Source organism: Callospermophilus lateralis, unplaced genomic scaffold (assembly GCF_048772815.1).
Source record: "Callospermophilus lateralis isolate mCalLat2 unplaced genomic scaffold, mCalLat2.hap1 Scaffold_123, whole genome shotgun sequence".
NCBI lineage: Eukaryota > Metazoa > Chordata > Mammalia > Rodentia > Sciuridae > Callospermophilus > Callospermophilus lateralis.
The window spans coordinates 692,799-711,578 of record NW_027512416.1 but is presented as its reverse complement, the minus strand read 5'-3'; the positions used below and the strand labels follow the sequence as shown (position 1 = coordinate 711,578).

Genomic DNA, 18,780 nt, shown 5'->3' with positions numbered 1-18,780 from the left:
CAATAAAAGAAATCAATTTTGAAATATTTTTAATAATTAAAATTTATTTTTAAAAATTAAAAATTGAATAGTAGTAAAATAAGGCATCTTTCAGTAAATTTGTGTAAGTTAATAATAAGAACATTGCTACTTTTTTGTTCCTACAGAATCAAGTACAGAAGAAAGCAAATTGATAAATTAATAAATATCATGAAAAGAATTGTAGAGAGGAACTGGAGCCACTCGAATCCCATTTGGTTCTCACTTGTCACACTGGAGGAAAAATAAAATAATATAAAGTCACAAAAATTTTAGTACATACTGAAAATGTCCATTCAAGATAAACTTCCATAAAGCATTCATGCTGGCTTCCTTGAAACTTAATGCATAAGCAATTTTTCACTTTCAGTAAAACATGGTGTTTCTGTAATTTGAAACTTTCTTCTTTTTTTTATTGGTTATTCAAAACATTACAAAGATTGCAGAATCACTTTCTTCTTCATAATGAAAATAATAATGGGTTGGGCCTGAGGTCCAATCAATAATTATCTTCTCTCACCATCCAATAGATCATATATTCATTTTTTCTGTGGGGAAATCCTGGACAGAGTAGAATCCTTGGACAAATTTAAATGAATGATATTCTTACTGGGAGTGTTAGCAAATTTTCCTTAAATTTAATTATCTAATCCCTGATGTTACAGATAAGAAGTTGGCTATATGCAGGAACGCTGTAGGACTAGAAAATTTGGCCTGACCCTGAAGATCACTATAGCCTACTTCAAGAAACAACATTGTAATTCAAGGAGATAATATATAGTCTATGCACACTGTCCTATTCAATTCCCATCATTTGTTGTATTTCTCTTCAAGAGACTAAAGTCCACATAGGCCCAGGGGTTAAAAAACTATATATTCCTTGCAATGTTACTACTCTTGAGAATTGTCTCCAAATCTTTTTGGCAAGGGTAAAAATAACTGAGTTTATTAGGCTTCTAAGTAAGACCAATTTATTTCTTATCCTTCACTAACTACTTTTGTTTCATAGATTAAATAAAGGTATACTGGAGTTTTCTTGAGTTAAATCTAGTGAATTAATAAAAAACATATACTAATGCATCATAATGAAATAATTTCTTTTTGCACTATAATTTAAAAATGAGTAAATTATATAACAACATTTCTCACAACAAAAATTTGTGATATCTTCTCTTTTATCAGAAATGACAGATACATCTCTGTGCCCTACAATTAGCAGTGTGCTGAAAGCTTATTTGGCACCAAATTTATCCTAATGGATTGATGTGAAATTACATGCAAGTCTGAATAAACCAACAAATCCAAAATTTACCCCCAATTGCAACACAAATATCCTGGTAGCAATGGGGAAAATATACTTACAACAACTCCTCTTTTTTCTAGTTCTTCAAAAACATTTTTCTTGGCAATAGAAAATGTTAGTGTCAATTGGCAGCCCCGATCCTCTATATTGGATGGAGTAATTATATTCACAATAGGTTTCTTGGTTCCTCCTATATCTTTGTTAAAGTAAAGCTTGATCATGTATTCCAGATAACCAGTTTGCAAAATGGATTTTTTCTTCAGTGCTTTTATGATCGCGTGCCTAAAGATCTGCCAAATGACAAACAATCAGGTTAGCAGTATTTTAGTGATCTTCAAAGAAGCCAAAATTAAGTGTAAATCATGCATAAAAAAGGAGATGCTGACTTTTGCCTTATCGAACAAACACTCAGTTTTAGTTAATCTTTTTTTTTCTTGTAAAAACATGTCCTTTTCTAAGTATTTTACCATTAAATATAAAGGCAAATTTCCATGAGAGGAAAACTGCAAATATAATTTAAACAATACTTGTGAAAGAAGAAAAATTGAGTTAATAGCATATGACTTCAGAGTTATTTTATATTTATTTAATCACCAAGTAAAGCATAACTTAATGCATTCAAATATTTTGAAATTTAAACTTTTCTCTCAAAACCAGTTAATAAAATCATAATCAAAAAGACTTTTTCTAGGACTGGGACTGTGGCTAATTGGTGGAGTGCTTACCTAGCATGCATGAGGCACTGGGTTCGATCCTCAGCACCACATAAAAACAAAATAGTAAAATAAACATATTGTGCCCACCTATTAAAAAAAGACATTTTTAATTCTTATATATGGTTTGGTTAGAAAAAAGTGCAATATGAGATAAATATATGTGCTTATGTGAAGGCAGTGTTACCAATATTATCTGTCATTTTTAACTGATTTATTAGAAAACAAATAGGTAAATAAGGAAGCTACATTTTCTTGGACTGAGAAGCAAACAATGTCACATAATACACTTATTATTACTGAAGCATTAGGATAGTTTGTTTGTTTCTTTATTTCTTTTATTTTATAATTTTTTTCTTTGATAAACTCAAGAAGCACTGTTGTAAAAAAAAGTACCATTTGCTGCCGGAGATGTCATTCATTAAGATGAGTGACAAGGACCCACAATACAAAATGTTGGAACATTAGGGTAAGAATAGACATGCTTTTTTGGCTTATCTCTGAAGGTTAAATAAAGTTTAAAAATATATCCTTCAAACACCATGATGTGCTGGCATGACACTTAATGTCCCTTTTCTGCACTATGAGCAAAACTATTAAGGATATAGATTGGTAATATGGTGATATTTAGAGTTCCTCAAGTCTACAAATACAGGTTTTTTTTTTTGTATTTATATGTGACATGTGTGGATTGGCATTCTAATAGGGCTCAGTTGAAGGTATATATTTTCAGGAACTACACTGTTGGAGCTTTTGAATTTGGCTGAAGGAGAAGATGAGAATTGTATTAAAAGGTAACGGTTTCTTAAAAAAGTGGGGGTGGGGCAGAAAAGACAAAATGATACCATGACTCTCCAACCACACCTCAGGGACCATGTTTATAGGCCTGCAAAGGTAATCAGCTGCCATTGGAGACTGATACTTTTATTTTCAGAAGGACAATTAAGATCTGGAAGCAAGCAAACTGCTTCAAGACTTAGGTGACCCAGATTGCATGGAATTTGATATGTGGTATTTCATCATTTCCTTATGTAAAGCAAAATGTAGGTAGACTTCAAACAATGAAAACTCAAGGGAACTCAATAACTTTTGGATTAACATAGTTCCAGAGGACAGGATCAGAGCCTCACAAGGCAGGGCCCACAATAAGTCTTGCTGGATAAGTTTGGAATAAAAAAAATATGAGATAGATAAAAAAGACTCTTAGGAGATCAACAATATGCTAAGATGTTTTAATTAATAAATAATTCTAGAAACATTTTTGGTTCTACTACAGGTGCCATAAAACACAGATGGGTGTAATGAGTGAAGTGCAGTTGTCCCTTGGAATCTACAGGGGATTGCTTCCAGGATCACCCTGCATAACAAAATTCACAATACTCAAGTCTGTTGAATAAAAATGGTGTAGTATGTGCATATCACCTATGTACTTCCTCCCATATAATTTAAATGATTTCCAGATTACCTTCAGTACTCAGTATAATGTAACTGCTGTGTAACTAGTTGCAATACTGCATTATTTGGGGACTAATGACAAGAAAACAGGAGTCTGTACTTATGCAAAAATTTTTTCATGACTATTTTCAGCTCAAGTGTGAACTCCATAGATGTAGAGTCTGTGGATATGGAGGGTTGCCTGTATACTTACAATGATAATTAATTTGTATTCAAAGGTTTGTAAAATTTAGGTACTATTTTGCTGGGAGCCATCAGCCAAGTAGGTATGACAATTTCCTTGCCAGCGTACTCCCATGCTGTCTAGTGGAAGGACTCCTGAAAGGTGACCTTGCTCAAGGACCAGGGTGGATCCCTGTTTAGGGTGTTCCCAGTTTAGCATAATATGAGATTAGGGTGTTCCCCATTTAGAATAGGGCGTATTCTGCTGCCTGAGTTCCTCTTGAGTTCTTAGGGTCAGACAGTATATTTTGGGAGACAGAAGCCCAGTGGAGGTGGATTTGGGCAGAGAACGTGGATTTCTCCAGAGCGTGTTTGTAGAAGGCTGGTGTGAGATCGGGAATAAAGAATTGCTGTTTGAATCTACAAGCTGTGTGGTGGCTCATGATTTGTGCCCAGCCAGACTGCTGCACTATTTACTTACATTTATAAAATTTTAAAGTGAGTTAGGAGATTTTGCTCTTCTAGATTACTCTTGGTAATTAGAAATCAGTTTTTAAATGGCAAATAGTCTTGATTTTAACATACTGTAGAATGTATGAATGTAGAATGTTAAAATGTTAAAGAGTTGCTACTCTTTAATAAGAATATAACCTTTAATTTAATATTTTCACACATTACAACCACAACAAGGGCAAATTGTGTTTTGAAGCACTTTTAAATTTTTCTCACAGAATATAAAAGTCTATTCTGAGTCCTCAACATAAAAATACTATAGAGGCTAATAGAAGTTAACAGGAAAATAAAACAAATAATCTCTTTTCTTTTTGTTTCTTGTTAATTTATGTTTTCAGTATTCAAAAAATTCTTTTAGAAAAAATTAATGTAGCTTAAAAATGTTCAGCTTATGAGAATTCTTGGCAGAGTTTTAACTACTTGGGTTATGTTGTTCTTACTGAGTAAAATAAACAGAAATCTGGAAAAGATAGATAAGATTGACTAAAAATTGTACACATAGTATGATGTTTTTAGTTGTGATACTTTTCTTTTACATTCTTAAAATTAGGTCCCTAATGCAGTGTGAAGAAACACGGTGAGTTTCTTTCTTTCTTTCTTTCTTTCTTTTTTTTGTGTGTGGGGGATTCTGATCTTCTGTGCATATTAATTGTTTTAATTTTGTATTTTAAAACAATTTTCTTTATTATAAGTTTATATATTAACAGATCTAAAATTGTCTGTTGCTATATATAAATATGAAACTTCAAAATATAATATATATAAATTTCAAGTAAGTAATTGGAAGAGTGAGAGAACTTCTGAAGTAATCAACTCTAAACATCCTCAGAAAAATGAGGCAAATGAATTCAAGAGCACTAGTTTTGTGTTTAAGGTCATATTTAGTGACCACTTATTCAATAGAGTACTCACTTGCGTTTTAGCTTCAAGTTACTTCCTTTCATCCACAATATTTTAAATACTGTATAAGTCATTTAAAAGCCTGGATATAAAGGGAAAGACAGTTTGAAACTGACAATAAGGTATGTTTAATGGAATTAGTCATCAGGTGCACACGTGATTGCACTCATTATTAGTCTCTTACAAATTCATTGCTTTGAAAATCAGAGGTCATGTCTATGTAATATTGATTCTTGAGTACAGAATATTTCTATACAGTTGAAATTTGAGTATGTATAGTATTTTCTGAAAAAAAGGTAGAAACAAAGGAGAAAGTTGAATTCATGCATATATTTAACTTACTTCAACTTCAACCACTTATCTCCTACAATGCTTTAACTTTTTAAAAGATAGGTAAATACCACTATGTTTAATTCATTAATACTGACTCACAGGGCAAGCTCAGTAAATGTTCCACATTGTGTAGAAAGCACACAATGTGGAACATTTATTACTTTGTAATTTAAACATTTTACAATTTATAATGGGGAGGATTTTGAACATTCCTTTCACAAACATAAAGCTTGACTAACTAAAGATAATTATGGTCAGAACATAGTCTTACAGTGAATGACCTTGATAGAAGCCTCTAGAGAATTAATAATTAAGTGATGACAAGTTCCATGGATGTCTATATTCCCTTTTTAATGGCTTTTAGGGTCCTTTGGTTAGGTTTAAGTTTATATATTAAAGGGAAAAAATCAGTCTTCAGAGTCTTAGAATAAAATTTTGTCTAGGTTCCATTAATGCAGTTTGGTAGAAACTAGAGGTAGAGAAAAACAGGAATCCTCTCTTTTTCCATAGAAGAAAAAGTGACTATTGGAGGAAACACCAGATTACTGCACAGGCCATTCCAAAAAGACAGTGTATAAAAGAAAATTTCTAGTTGTCTGAAAAATTATTTGTAAAGATAAAGAAAATCAGATAAAATCATGTTATTTTCTAGTCTTTCTATGATATGTCTTGGTGTCTTTCAGATTGTAACTCATCTTCCTGATACAAACTTGCAGAGTAAACTGACATTTCACTTTGTTTTAAAATGTTGTTTCTTAGAGAAACACTTTTTTTCCTAAGTAGATATTATAAAGCAACTAAAATATTATGAATTACTAAGATATTTACTTAAAAATATCTGTCTGAAAAATCTTGTCACTGGGTGTGTAATCCAATTTAAAAAAAAAAAAATCTGCCCCAAAGTGAAAACAGCTCATGCCCCATCAAGTGGTCAACCTGAGTAGGTGCTTTCTAAGTTGTGATGAAATGAATATAAGGCAATTGTCATTGTCATAGTGGTGAACTTGAATAAAAACAAAGGAACTTGACATTGCCATCCAGTGGTCATAATGAGAAACTGCCATGAGTATTTGACAATTAGGGCATAGAAGGGATTTGGAAGTCTTTATTCAGTCACTCATTTGATTCTGGTATTCTCCACAATTTGATTTCCCAAAATATCATGAGCTTGATGATTTTAAGAGGCACTGAAGAAAAAATAAAAGCCTTATTTGAATAGCTATGTATACAAAACCTCTATTAGAATAGGTATGTACATTTACATCAAATATATTTTACCCAAATATTTGTATATACAATATATAATTTAATAAATATGTGTATTAAGATTGTTAATCATATAGCATAAAATTATTAACAATCTATATTTACTCAAATAAATTGAATCTGTTCCTAAATAATATCAAAAATATCAGTTTGTTTTATATATATATATATATATATATATATATATATATATATATATATATATTTCTATTTTTATGTGTGTGTATATATGCATATATATATAAAACTTAACTCATTATGTAAATATTAATTTATGGTGAAACTAAATTTAAATAAAATATTAATTTAAAGGACCATATTAAGTCACAATAGTATAGATTGTATAATGGCATAGAAGGCTCAGGAAAGCAAGAACTCTGTCTAATGAGGAAATCATACAGAATTTTTTATTTACTCTAATATTATTATTTTATAAAAGAGAACAAAAATTTATTTATTTTTTAATTTGATGTTTTATAATAATTTATATATAATAGAATTCATTTTTCTAATTATTAATAACTCCCCTCACCTAAAGGTAAGTCATTTATAACTTTGTCACCAGGCACTTTGTCAGTTCACTGGCTCACAGAAGTAGAAGAAACAGAATCCCCAGAAATCCAATCGTGCCTGGCACATAAGTATTTTCTCAATGAATACATGTTGTTTGAGTGAATTACTGAAGAATTAAACACTGCACACTAAATTATTTATATATAGAGAGAAGGTCAAATAACTTATTCAAATTCACACAGATTTTAAGTGGAACCAAAATATATGTCTCCCCAGCTAAATTCCATTTAGTGTTTACTACATTCCAACAATGTGCCAAGCACTGAGTCTGGGGCAGAAAATGTAAATGACAGGTGCAATCACCATATAGTCACCTTTCCAATAGGAAGATGCTGCCTTTTGTCCTTCATTTATGTACAGTGTACATTTATAATCTTGCTTATTAGCAGAAAAAAATACTACAACCTGTGGCAACCAGGTAAGGAGAAAAAGTAAAGATAGGAAAGACTGACATACAAATCTCTTACCTCCAAACAAGCATGCAATGAACAGACCAACAAAATGGGAGGATTGGAAATATGGAATCCACTGACCCCAGGGATTAACTGCAGTTCTGAAAAGTTAATATCATGTCTTTATTAAAGAATATGCTTTCAAGAGGGTCAACAAGACAAGAAAGAACAGTAAAATATTAGGACTTAAATATTTTTATTACGCAGAGGGAATGCCTAAGATATTTAAGAGAAACTTAATGGAGTGAAAATATTGGCATATTTTCTTTTCATTGGCAATTCCCATCTCTCCTGTTCCTACCTTCTCAGCAAACTACCAATCAATACAGCCCTTATATACAAAATGAATGTCGTGTATTAATCTGTGCGCAGTGGCACATGCCTGTAATTCCAGTTAGTCAGAGGAGGCTGAGGCAGAAGCACACCAAGTTCAAGGGCAGCCTGGGCAACAGGGCAAGATCCCATCTCAAAAACAAACAAAGCAAATAAACAACAAAAATAACCTCTTCTGGTAATTTTCTACTGACTCTCTCCTCTGCCTGTCTTCCAACTTCCAAGCCAATATTCCTGTTCACCCCATGCTTTGATTTTCTATCATGGAGCAATGTCTTTCGTCCCCTTCCCCCTCCTCTCCTCCTCCTTTTGTTCAGTACTTGGGATTGAAACTAGGGGCATTCTACCTCTGAGCCATATCTTGGTCCTTTTTATTTTTATATTTCTGGAGCAGGCTCTTGCTAAGTTTGCTCTGACTGGCATTGAAGTTGAGGTCCTCCTGCTTCAGCCTCCTAAGTAGCTAGGATTATAGGCGTGATTGAAAAAAAATATCAAGATTTGAATTCTATGTAATTATAATGTCACCCAAAGGTAGAAAAATGAATAAAATAAACTGCAAAGGTTACTTTGAACTCCAGGATTATTATGTCAAGTAGCTTACTTAGGAAAAAGAGGAGAACTAAGGGGAAAAAATTTGCCTAAGTATGAAATATTGGAAATTTTAATTGATAAAAGATATTATTCCAGTTAGAATAAGTACAATAAATTGTAGCAAGCTAAATCCAACAGGGTAAGATGGCTAGGAAGAAATTAAACTAAAACTAAGCAAGACCAAGAAAATATTAAAAAAATAAAAGGTCTTTAAAAATTCTCCTAATCTGGGGCAAGTTTAACTGTGACCCCTAGGTCAAATCCAATCTACCACCTATTTTTTAAAATAAAATTTTATTAGAACATTGGCATTACTATGGTTTGATTCTGTAATGTACCCCAAAGGTTCATGTATTTAAGACTCAGGATTCAGTTGATGATGATTTGGGAAGAGTGTGACTGAGTTGGAAGAGGTGGGTCACCAGGGATATTTCTTTGAAGTTTATTTTGTCCTTAACCTCTGACACACTTTCTTTCTCTGCTTCTAGATCACCACGGGTGAGCAGCTTTGCTCTACCTGCTATTTGACCATCATATCCTGTCTCACCACGGGCCCAAAATTCATGCAACCAGCTAACCATGGACCAAAAGCTCTGAAACACTGAGTCAAAATAAATCTTTTCTCCTTTAATTTGCTCTTCTCAGTTATTTTGTCACAAGGATGGAGAGTTGATGAATATAATCAAAATCATTTATCTGTGCATATCTATGGTTGCTTTAGCTCCACAATGCAGAGCTGAATATTTTCTCAGAGACAAATATAACACAAAAAAACTTAAAATTTTTCCTATCATGTCTTTTGTGATTGAAAATGTTTTTCCTTACTTAATCAAATTTCTTTATTTACTGATAAGAAAACCCATCTTAAAGAATTAAAGAATTTAAGTAACAGTCATAACAGAGCTAATCATTCAACAACCACATTAAAAAAAATAAAAAGCTTTCATGATTTAATTAAAGTTGCCCTCTGGGATCCTTTTTATCCTAATTGTTGCAAATTCAAATATATACATAGGTTTGGAAGCACTCTGAAATATTTGGTTTACAATGAATTCTCAAAGCACTTACAATGCTTTCTGTATTCTATATGACTAAAAATAGGGTCACTTAGGAAACAAAATAGGGCACTCTTTGAGACAAATATACAGCACAGTTTTATTTTTATTCACTGGGGTTAACATCACTCTTTGGTACATGGCAAAAGCCATAAAAAATATATGGAAAAACAGGGTAAAAAATTATCATATTTAAAAGTACTGCTATATGCTATTTGGTTTACAGTTTTGAATTTGACTTACCCTTAAACAAGACCCTGAAATAGATATTATTCATATTAGTTATGTGGAACAAAACAGCAAGGACACAAGATGAATACTGTGATTTGCAGCATCACAAAACTATTACACAGTAAAGACCCAAGACTCCCTGGGTCTGACCTTGAGTACCCAATTCCCTCTTGTTCCCACTGCTTGATGGTTTGGGCACTCCATATTGAGAGGATCTGATCAAGCCACATGGGCCATAAGTTAAATTTCATTTCCTTTTTATCTCTCTACAAATGAATAGGCTCAAAATTATGCTAAAATCTATAAACACTCTTACACACTGAAAATGTCATTTCTTATTTTAAAAAATCTCAGTGACATTTTCAAAGTGCAATTTCCATGGGGCATGTATATTATATATGTTATACACATAGATGAAAATTAAAATGAAGTTAAAATAAAGTGACTTAAGAAATAAAATTGAATATACTTACTGTTATCCATTTTAAATCTGGTGCTGAGTTCATGGCCAAACCATCCCACTAACCTAAAATATAAGGTACCCATTAGATGTTTTGGCCTACACAAATGGTGATTACTTTAGGAATCAGCCAGCATATTAAAATCACTTATGTTTTAAGTTATGAAATATTTAAACAGATAAAAGGTAAATGATAGAAGAAGGCAAGGTTGTCAAAAGTAAGGATAAATCAATTTAATTTTTATACGGCAAATCATCTATTTAATGTAGTTTTTTCTTACTTAAAATAAATTAAAATGACTTGAAATGTTAAGGAGTATGTTAATTTCAAAATAAAGTTAAAATCACAATAAGGTAAAACATTAATATAATATTTTCACAATCTGTAAAGAGAAATGGTAGCTCCAAAGCACTATTTACTCATTGGTATTCTAAAACAAAAGTTCTAAAGAAATTGGTTACTTTCATATTGTTAATAAAAATGTTAAGGCCAGGCCTGGTAGTGCATGCCTATAAGCCCAGAGGCTCCTGCGGCTGAGATAGGAGAATTGTGAATTCAAAGCCAGCCTCAATAATGGCAAGGTACTAAGCAATTCAGTGAGTCCGTGTCTCTAAGTAAAATACACAATAGGGCTGGGGATGTGGCTCAGTGGTTGAGTGCCCCTAGTTCAATTCCTGGTTCCAAAAAAGAGGTTAATTAGCTAAACACAAAATACACAATATGTAGGAACATCAATACTTTGGTATTGCTAGATGGTAGATAAAGAACAATTCATAACACTACATCTCAGAACAATTCAGGAAATTTAAATAAATCAGTGAAAAAAATTGAAAAATTTATTAAACAAGAAAAACTGAAACCAAATAATGAGTAAATTAAGAAAAGTCAAAACTGATTGTTCCACGTAACAAATAACAAGTATGTTGATACATAGATCAAATTTCAGTTGTGGTGGGGGAGAGATGTCAATTAATCAAGATAATACAATTGTAAGCATGAAGTATAAACATTTTATGGAGGGAAAAATCACAAAATAGGGAAAAGATGAATATCATAAAAATTATATTAATTTTAAAAAACTAAATAAAAATAGTACTGTTAAAATATGATACTAAATATTCAACTTAATTCTAAAATGAGAGAAAATTAAAATCAACAGATAGTAATAGAAGCAGTAGAGAAAAATCACAAACATCTAAAACTCCTAAACTTAGGTGGTCTCATAGAGAAATTCTACCTAAACTTTTCAGTTAATCCCAATGCTTTTTAAAAAATATTTTTATTAGTTTTTGATGGACCTTTATTTATTTGCTCATATGTGGTGCTGACAATCAAACCCAGTGCCTCACACATGCTAGGCAAGTGCTCCACCACTGAGCTACAACCCCAGCCCAATTCCAATGTTTTTAAAATTATTTCAGTGCACAGACAACAAAATACAAATCAAAACAGTGTTATAGAAAAAATTAGCATACTTGTGATACTCATATTAATGTTAATATTAAACCATTTAGAATTGCACATATTTAAAAATATAAGCTAATTTTGAGAATATTAATATAAAATCTTACATAAAATATTAGCAATCAGATTTTAACAACACATTAAAATTATTATACATTATGAACAGTGGAGTTCATATCAGGCATACAAGAGTAGCTCTATACTAGCAAATTTATTATTATGCAATTTATTATATGTGTTAGAGAAAAATCACAGGGCTATTTCCACAGACCCTATAAAGACATTTACACACTTTCAGAACAATTTTTAATTAAAAAATTAAAGAATATAATAATGGAAACTACCTATCTCAAACCTTAAAGTCAAACTTAGCCACGAAATACCAAAGGTACTTTTGTTAATAAGAAGAATTTACTTACAGATGCAAAAAATAAAAAGAGGAAGCAAATTATTACCATTTTCAAACTATGTAATTTTGTGCCTGCCATAAACAAAAGGACAATTTAATGTTGCATTTTGGTATAAAATAAAAATGAAAAATTGAATTTAAAGTCACTACCAAGAAATGTTTAAGACTTACATCTTAAACAAACAAAATCTTGAGTAACATTCAACATTAAGAAAAAAAGTTAATTATCTTTAAATTAATGTATACCTTTAACATTATCCAACTAAAAATGAAATTAGATTTTTGTTTATTGTTTTTTACTTATAACTATAGAGAAATGGATTCTAATATTATATGGAAAAAACAAAACAAAAGATATAATAAGAATTCCATAAAACCATAAGAACAATGGAGGGATATATTTCTACAAGGTGCTAGTATTTAGTAAAAATGCTAATTCTAAACATTGTGGTATTGTGTTAACAAATCCAATAATATGCAGTCCTTTGTACTAACAGGTCTTAGGGGAAACTTGGTATTGTTTCCATAGATCAATGAATAAGGAGAAAATAATGTCAAGCAACAGTCTATTTAAAAATCATTTTCAATTTATATAGCCATGCATTAGCTAATCTTCTAGGTATAAAAACACCTAGATATAGTATTCAGCCATAAGAAAGAATTAAATCTTGACATTTTCTGCAACGTGTATAGACCTGGAGAACATCAGGCAAGTAAAATAAGCTGAATACAGTACCATATGATATCACTCATTTGTGAAATATAAGAAACTGATTTCAAAGTGATTGAGAGAACAATGATGGTTATTAGAGGCTGAGAGTACAGGGAAGGTAGAGATGAAAAAAAAGTTAATCGATAGATACTCAGTTATCATGAGGCAGGAGTAAAAAGTTCAGATGGCTGTGTACTGCATACCTTAAAATACTAATTAAAAGATGTTGAACATTCTATCCATAAAGAAGTAGTATCTATTAGAGAAGATAGATATGTTTAACCTGATTCATGATGTATACATGAATCAAAGCGTAGTACCCCACTGATATGTACAATTTTTGCACTTTTACATATCAGTTAAAAAACAGAAATGAAACAAAAATCTTAAGATTTGCCTTATGACAGCACCCAAATATAGGCCAAAGATCTAAATATATCACTTATTGAAAAGAAAAATGACTCTTAAAATTTAAAAAGAAAAATCATCAACCTACTCATGATAAGAATACAAGCTAAAACTACATTGAGACAACATTGTTCATCTCTAAGGTTGACAAAAATTCAGAAGTTTGATTAATATGCTCCATTGGTATGATTGTGAGGAAAAGGAAAATTCCAGCATATTATTATGAGAGTATGACTGGATGCCTTCCTGTGGGAAAAAAATGAATAAAGCCATAAAAGTGATAAATACATAACAGTTAACCTGGAAAATTCATGTTTGGGAATTTACTCTGGAGAAGTACTTACAGAAGTATGAGGTGAATTATGTGTTAGTAGTCACTGCATCTTTTTAGTGATAATCCAGGATTGAAAGGAAACTACATTGTCTTCACTAGGAGGCTGATTTTATAAACCGTGGTAATTTTGTATAATAAATACTATGCAATTTTAGGTTAAAAGTGAATGAGTAGGAAAGGTGTAGAATAGAACATATTATGTCATTTGTTCATACTGAATAATTGTTGCTTTATTTGCTTTCCTCTTTCTTCCTCAGCTACAATATAAACTCAGGAGCTCAGAGACTTACCTCTTGGTACTTATTTGTAGGAAAAGTAAGAGTGATGATGGGATGTCATATGACAAACAGTTGACAGGTGAAACACAAATTAGGACAACTGAGCCAACCTGGAGATGGACAGGGAGCAACCGTCAGGACCGTATCCACTATCTGTGTATGTTTTAGGAAAAGGGGAAGGACACTCTCTCCTTTTTTTGCTACACAGTCAGAGCAGCATGTACAAGGTTCCAGAGCTGAGAAAGGGCAAGCAACTTTGGTAGTTAAGTGACCTTCCCAAAACCGATGACTGCTGCCTAGCACGTGCAATGTCCTTGCTTTGAATATCAGCACCACAAAACAAACAAGCAAAAATGTACACTCCTTCCAAAGAAGACTTTTCCATGTTGTATAAATGGCAATTATGCCACCCATGAGAAATGTAGTCAGTATGTATTGAAGAAAAATTAATTGAAATACATCCAACAATTTCTAAAAATTGCTTTTAAATTTTTAAATTAGTCAAACTATAAAAGCAGAATTAACCATTTTTTTAATTGTTGTTGTTGTATATTTAGCAGCTAAGTCAGAACTTTCTCAAGTGTAATATAATATGTACAGAAGCTCATATAATTCCTTGAACTTCTTCATTAGGATAAAGGAGGAGAAAAATATTATGATTAAATTCTTCATATGAGATTTTGAAGATAATTACAATGGATATTAATTTTGAAAATAAGAATTAAAAGTCAGAAATAAAATGTATCTGAGGTTTTTCTGATAATGATTTATTTATTTTTTCGTTCTGGTAATAATTTATAATATCCATGTTCACATTGAACATTATAAATTTATACTGTATACATAGAAGAAAGAGCTTTATAATCCTATTGAAATAACCAAATTGTTTTCTAGTTTACATATTTTTTTAAAGAGAGAGAAAGAGAGAGAGAGAGAGAGAGAGAGAGAGAGAGAGAGAATTTTTTAATATATATATATTTTTTTAGTTTTTGGCAGACACAACATCTTTGTTTGTATGTGGTGCTGAGGATCGAACTTGGGCCGCAGGCATACCAGTTGAGCGCGCTACTGCTTGAGCCACATCCCCAGCCCTAGTTTACATATTAACACTGAAAGAAGCTTCAATGAGAAAAAGAAAATTGAATTTTGGCTGTAGAGGAGATCTTGCCTCAGATGTGAAGAACTTTTCTTTCCTTCTAACTGAAATGATCTTGTAACTTTGTAAAGTTTAATATTAGAGCCACTAACTTAATACTTATATATATATATATATATATATATATATATATATATATATATATATATATACCCATTTGCATTTTCAGTTTCAGGGCAAGCTTTATTTTCAATGTTAACTTGACAAATATTTCAACAGATGGAGCTTTGAGAAAAAGGTATATTCTAGAATTAATTGTTGTTTAGATTGATAGGCAAATAACAGGTTTTGAGTGATCTGGAGAAAAAAATAAAGGATGTTAAAAGTATTTCAGATATGAAGAAATAGGCAATTTGGAAATTGAAAAATATAAATTTAGCATTATTATAATTTTTCATATTTAAAAAAAAATAAATTTTTAAAATTTGTTAAAGAGAAATATTTCTTCTAGTCACGTATCAAAAAAAAATACAGGACTGCATACATAATGCTTTCTGTGGAAACAGATTTACCTCTTGGCAATTTCTTTTTTTTTTTCTATTAATCTGAGGCAAAAATGGTAACTGAGACAAAGCATGGAAAAAAACATAGCGACACGATTTTTTTTTCCTTTTATGTTCAGTGGGATCAAAACAAAAATTGGAAGAAAGATTTCAATCTTCCCTATTTAGTAAACTTTTCTTTCATATTTGTGTGTTCACTGAATAACTGGGTATTTGTCATTTCAGTTTGTGGAGTGATATTAAAAATTCAAGAGCATGAGTTATGATGGCTGCTGGTGTATCTAACAGAAACATCAAAGACCTGGTGTTTCAACACTGTATCACAGGAGGAAATAATAGCTTGTTTTTGAAAATAGAAGATGACATGTTCATAACCCAAATATGAAAAAAACAAGGGACTGCACAAAGGGGGAGATGTGTTATTCTTAGAGAAAAACCTCAGAAATGATTTCTCAACTAAGGCCACGTCATCGTTTTTTAGGCTTTATTTACTAAAGCTGTGAAAGTACTTGAACTACATTTTAAATGTGCAAATACAATATGATTATGTAGAAGTGAAGAATTTCAAAGTTGTTTACCTCATAATTTGATGTTGGTATTTCTCTTTTACACTGATTCACTAAAGACATTATATTTTTCTTTCCAATGGAAAAGGACATGAGGAGACCCCGGGACCCTAGCCCAGCTCCACTGAAGATGCTAATTGTTTGTCGTCCATCTCCTTTCCAGAGACTCACAGCATTTGGATCTCTTACCCTAGGAAGGAAATTATATAATCCCACAGAGCATTAAGGAATGGTCTGGCCAATTAGATTATTGGTTCTCATGCCCATAAGAAATTTTATTCCAAAGGCATGATTAAGCAATGTTCTTGAGCAGCTAACTGCTAAGGGAAAAAGAACAAAAACTAACAAAGGTTTTCTGGGAAATGGGCACAAGAGATTTCTTGTATTCTAGCTTAATCTTGGCATAATAACAACTTAAAATAGATGTCATTTCCATAATTTCAGATTTCAGAGAAATAAGGATTAAAGAAGTTGTGTGACTCCTCCAAAGGGACACAGCTAACAAAACTCATGATGAACAGGAACACTAACCCCAAGCTAGGAGCTGTGGTTGATATAATATTTTCAGAAGGAAGTTGAATGAAATCTCAAAATAAGTATATGAACAAGCCAGTAAGCAGGTTGAAGAGGAGATGCTCAATCTCTGGGAGCCGAGTAGAGGAGAAGACATAAAAGGCAGACTTCGATAAAGCAAAATAGTTAATAATGGTAAATTAGGGAGGGTTTGTTTTTTTAACAAGGGTGATTTTTTTATGGTTTATGCTCTTAACTAAATCACCCTTCTTTCCTGAGGACTATTATATTTTTCTATATTTCTTTAATTACTTCTCTAGAACAGTTAATAGGACCCCTGACTAGAAGCCAGCTACCCCTACCACAAGAATCTAAGGTCTTTTGGGTGGGTGTGTGGCTGGGGGTAGTGGGCAATTTAAACAGGCATTAACTCAGCATAAGTGTGGTGGGCAGACTCCTAAGGAGCTCCCATCCCTGCGTCCTGGCGTTTGGGCCTTTGTGGAAGAACTGTCCTCTTGACCAAAAGCAGAACCTCGGACTCGACACCCATGAAGCAGAGTAAAGAAGGACACTTTGAGCTAGAAAGAATGAAGAAAAAGGAAACGGAGTCAAAGCTAGATGTATGATATTGAACTATACCTAAAGAAGACAGAGATGCTGACATATTCAACCAGGAAGGAAATATTAACTCGGCAGTTTAAAGTCCTGAAAGAAATGAACACAGAAACTCAGGAAGATAAGATGTTTCAACTTCATCAATGTGAATACTAATTTATTTTAGTTTAGTTTATTTTGGGGGTATATGGGATTGAACTCAGGGGCACTCAACCACTGAGCCATATCCCCAGCCCTATTTTGTGTTTTATTAAGTAACAGCGTCTCACTGAGTTGCTTAGTGCCTTGCTGTTGCTAAGACTGGCTTTGAACTCCAGATCTTTCTGCCTCAAGGGGGAAGTGAAGTAAGAAAAATAGAAGAAAATAGCAGCTCTCTATAGAGACTTTGTTTCAAACATAATTCTCTATTTATAAGTAGTAAATAGGATCTCAAAGATAATTCTCTATTTATAAGTAGTAAATAGGATCGTAACACTGCAAACCAGGATAATAATAGAGTTTTCTTTATAATAGGACTGAAATATTAATATCTTGATATGACAATGATGTCATTAAATTCAGCAGTCAGAGCAATTAAATATATTTTTTAAAAAAACCCTCAATCATAGATGCAAATTCTTGCATAGTTTTCTGTCATATGGTGCTCAAAAAGAAGGGATAGAGGGTTTTTCATATTCTAACTGCTATAAAGTAATAGCATCATTGGTGGCCCACTAGCTTTTATTGAATGATTTTTCCTTCATTTGATTCTTTATTCTGATATATAATGTTAATAACTGCCTTGTTATTTTAATCACTGGTGGTATCCATTTTTTAATCTTAATGAAATTCTAAATGTTATTTCTTCTGGAAAAATTTCAACTTCCTAAAATTAATTGCTATACATTTTCACTTGATAAAAAGAAATTCAACCATCTAAACCATGTACTCTAACAAGAAGGTGCCATTTTTATCTTATTAAAATTTGCTTTTTTTTTTCCAGAAACTCCTGTTGGATATACAATTCTTGGCCTGTCTTCTTTGATGTGCAGTATTTTCCAGGTTATTCAGCATATTTTCATGAACAACATCAATGATATAATACTTTTAATTTAAGTGGTCATGATAATATATGGTAAACTAGCTGGAAGTTTTATAAAATATTATTAATTTAAATAAAATTAGGAAAAAGAATTTTATTTAGTAAAACCACATATGAAAGAGATCAAGTCTGGCCCCCAAATTATCTTTCTATGGAAGAGAGCAAACAGCCCGAACTTGGGTGATTGATGACTACCCAAACACTTAACCAAACTCTTACAAAACAGGCAAACAGGTTGCGGTTTTATTTCCCTGATTTAGCTTATTTTAGTTGTTTAGTGATTTTGAAAGCAGCAAAACCAAAAATCAACGGAGCTTTCATTCTAAGTCAGACACTACTCTAAGCAGTCGCTCCATCTTTAAAATACTCCTGTGAAGTAGAT

General features: G+C 31.9%; 1 pseudogene; it reads right to left on the bottom strand.

Annotated features, from left to right (window-relative positions):
• Positions 1 to 247: 247 nt before the first annotated feature.
• The window catches only part of LOC143640133 (kynureninase-like), a 163,621-nt pseudogene continuing 145,088 nt past the window's right edge, over positions 248 to 18,780 (bottom strand).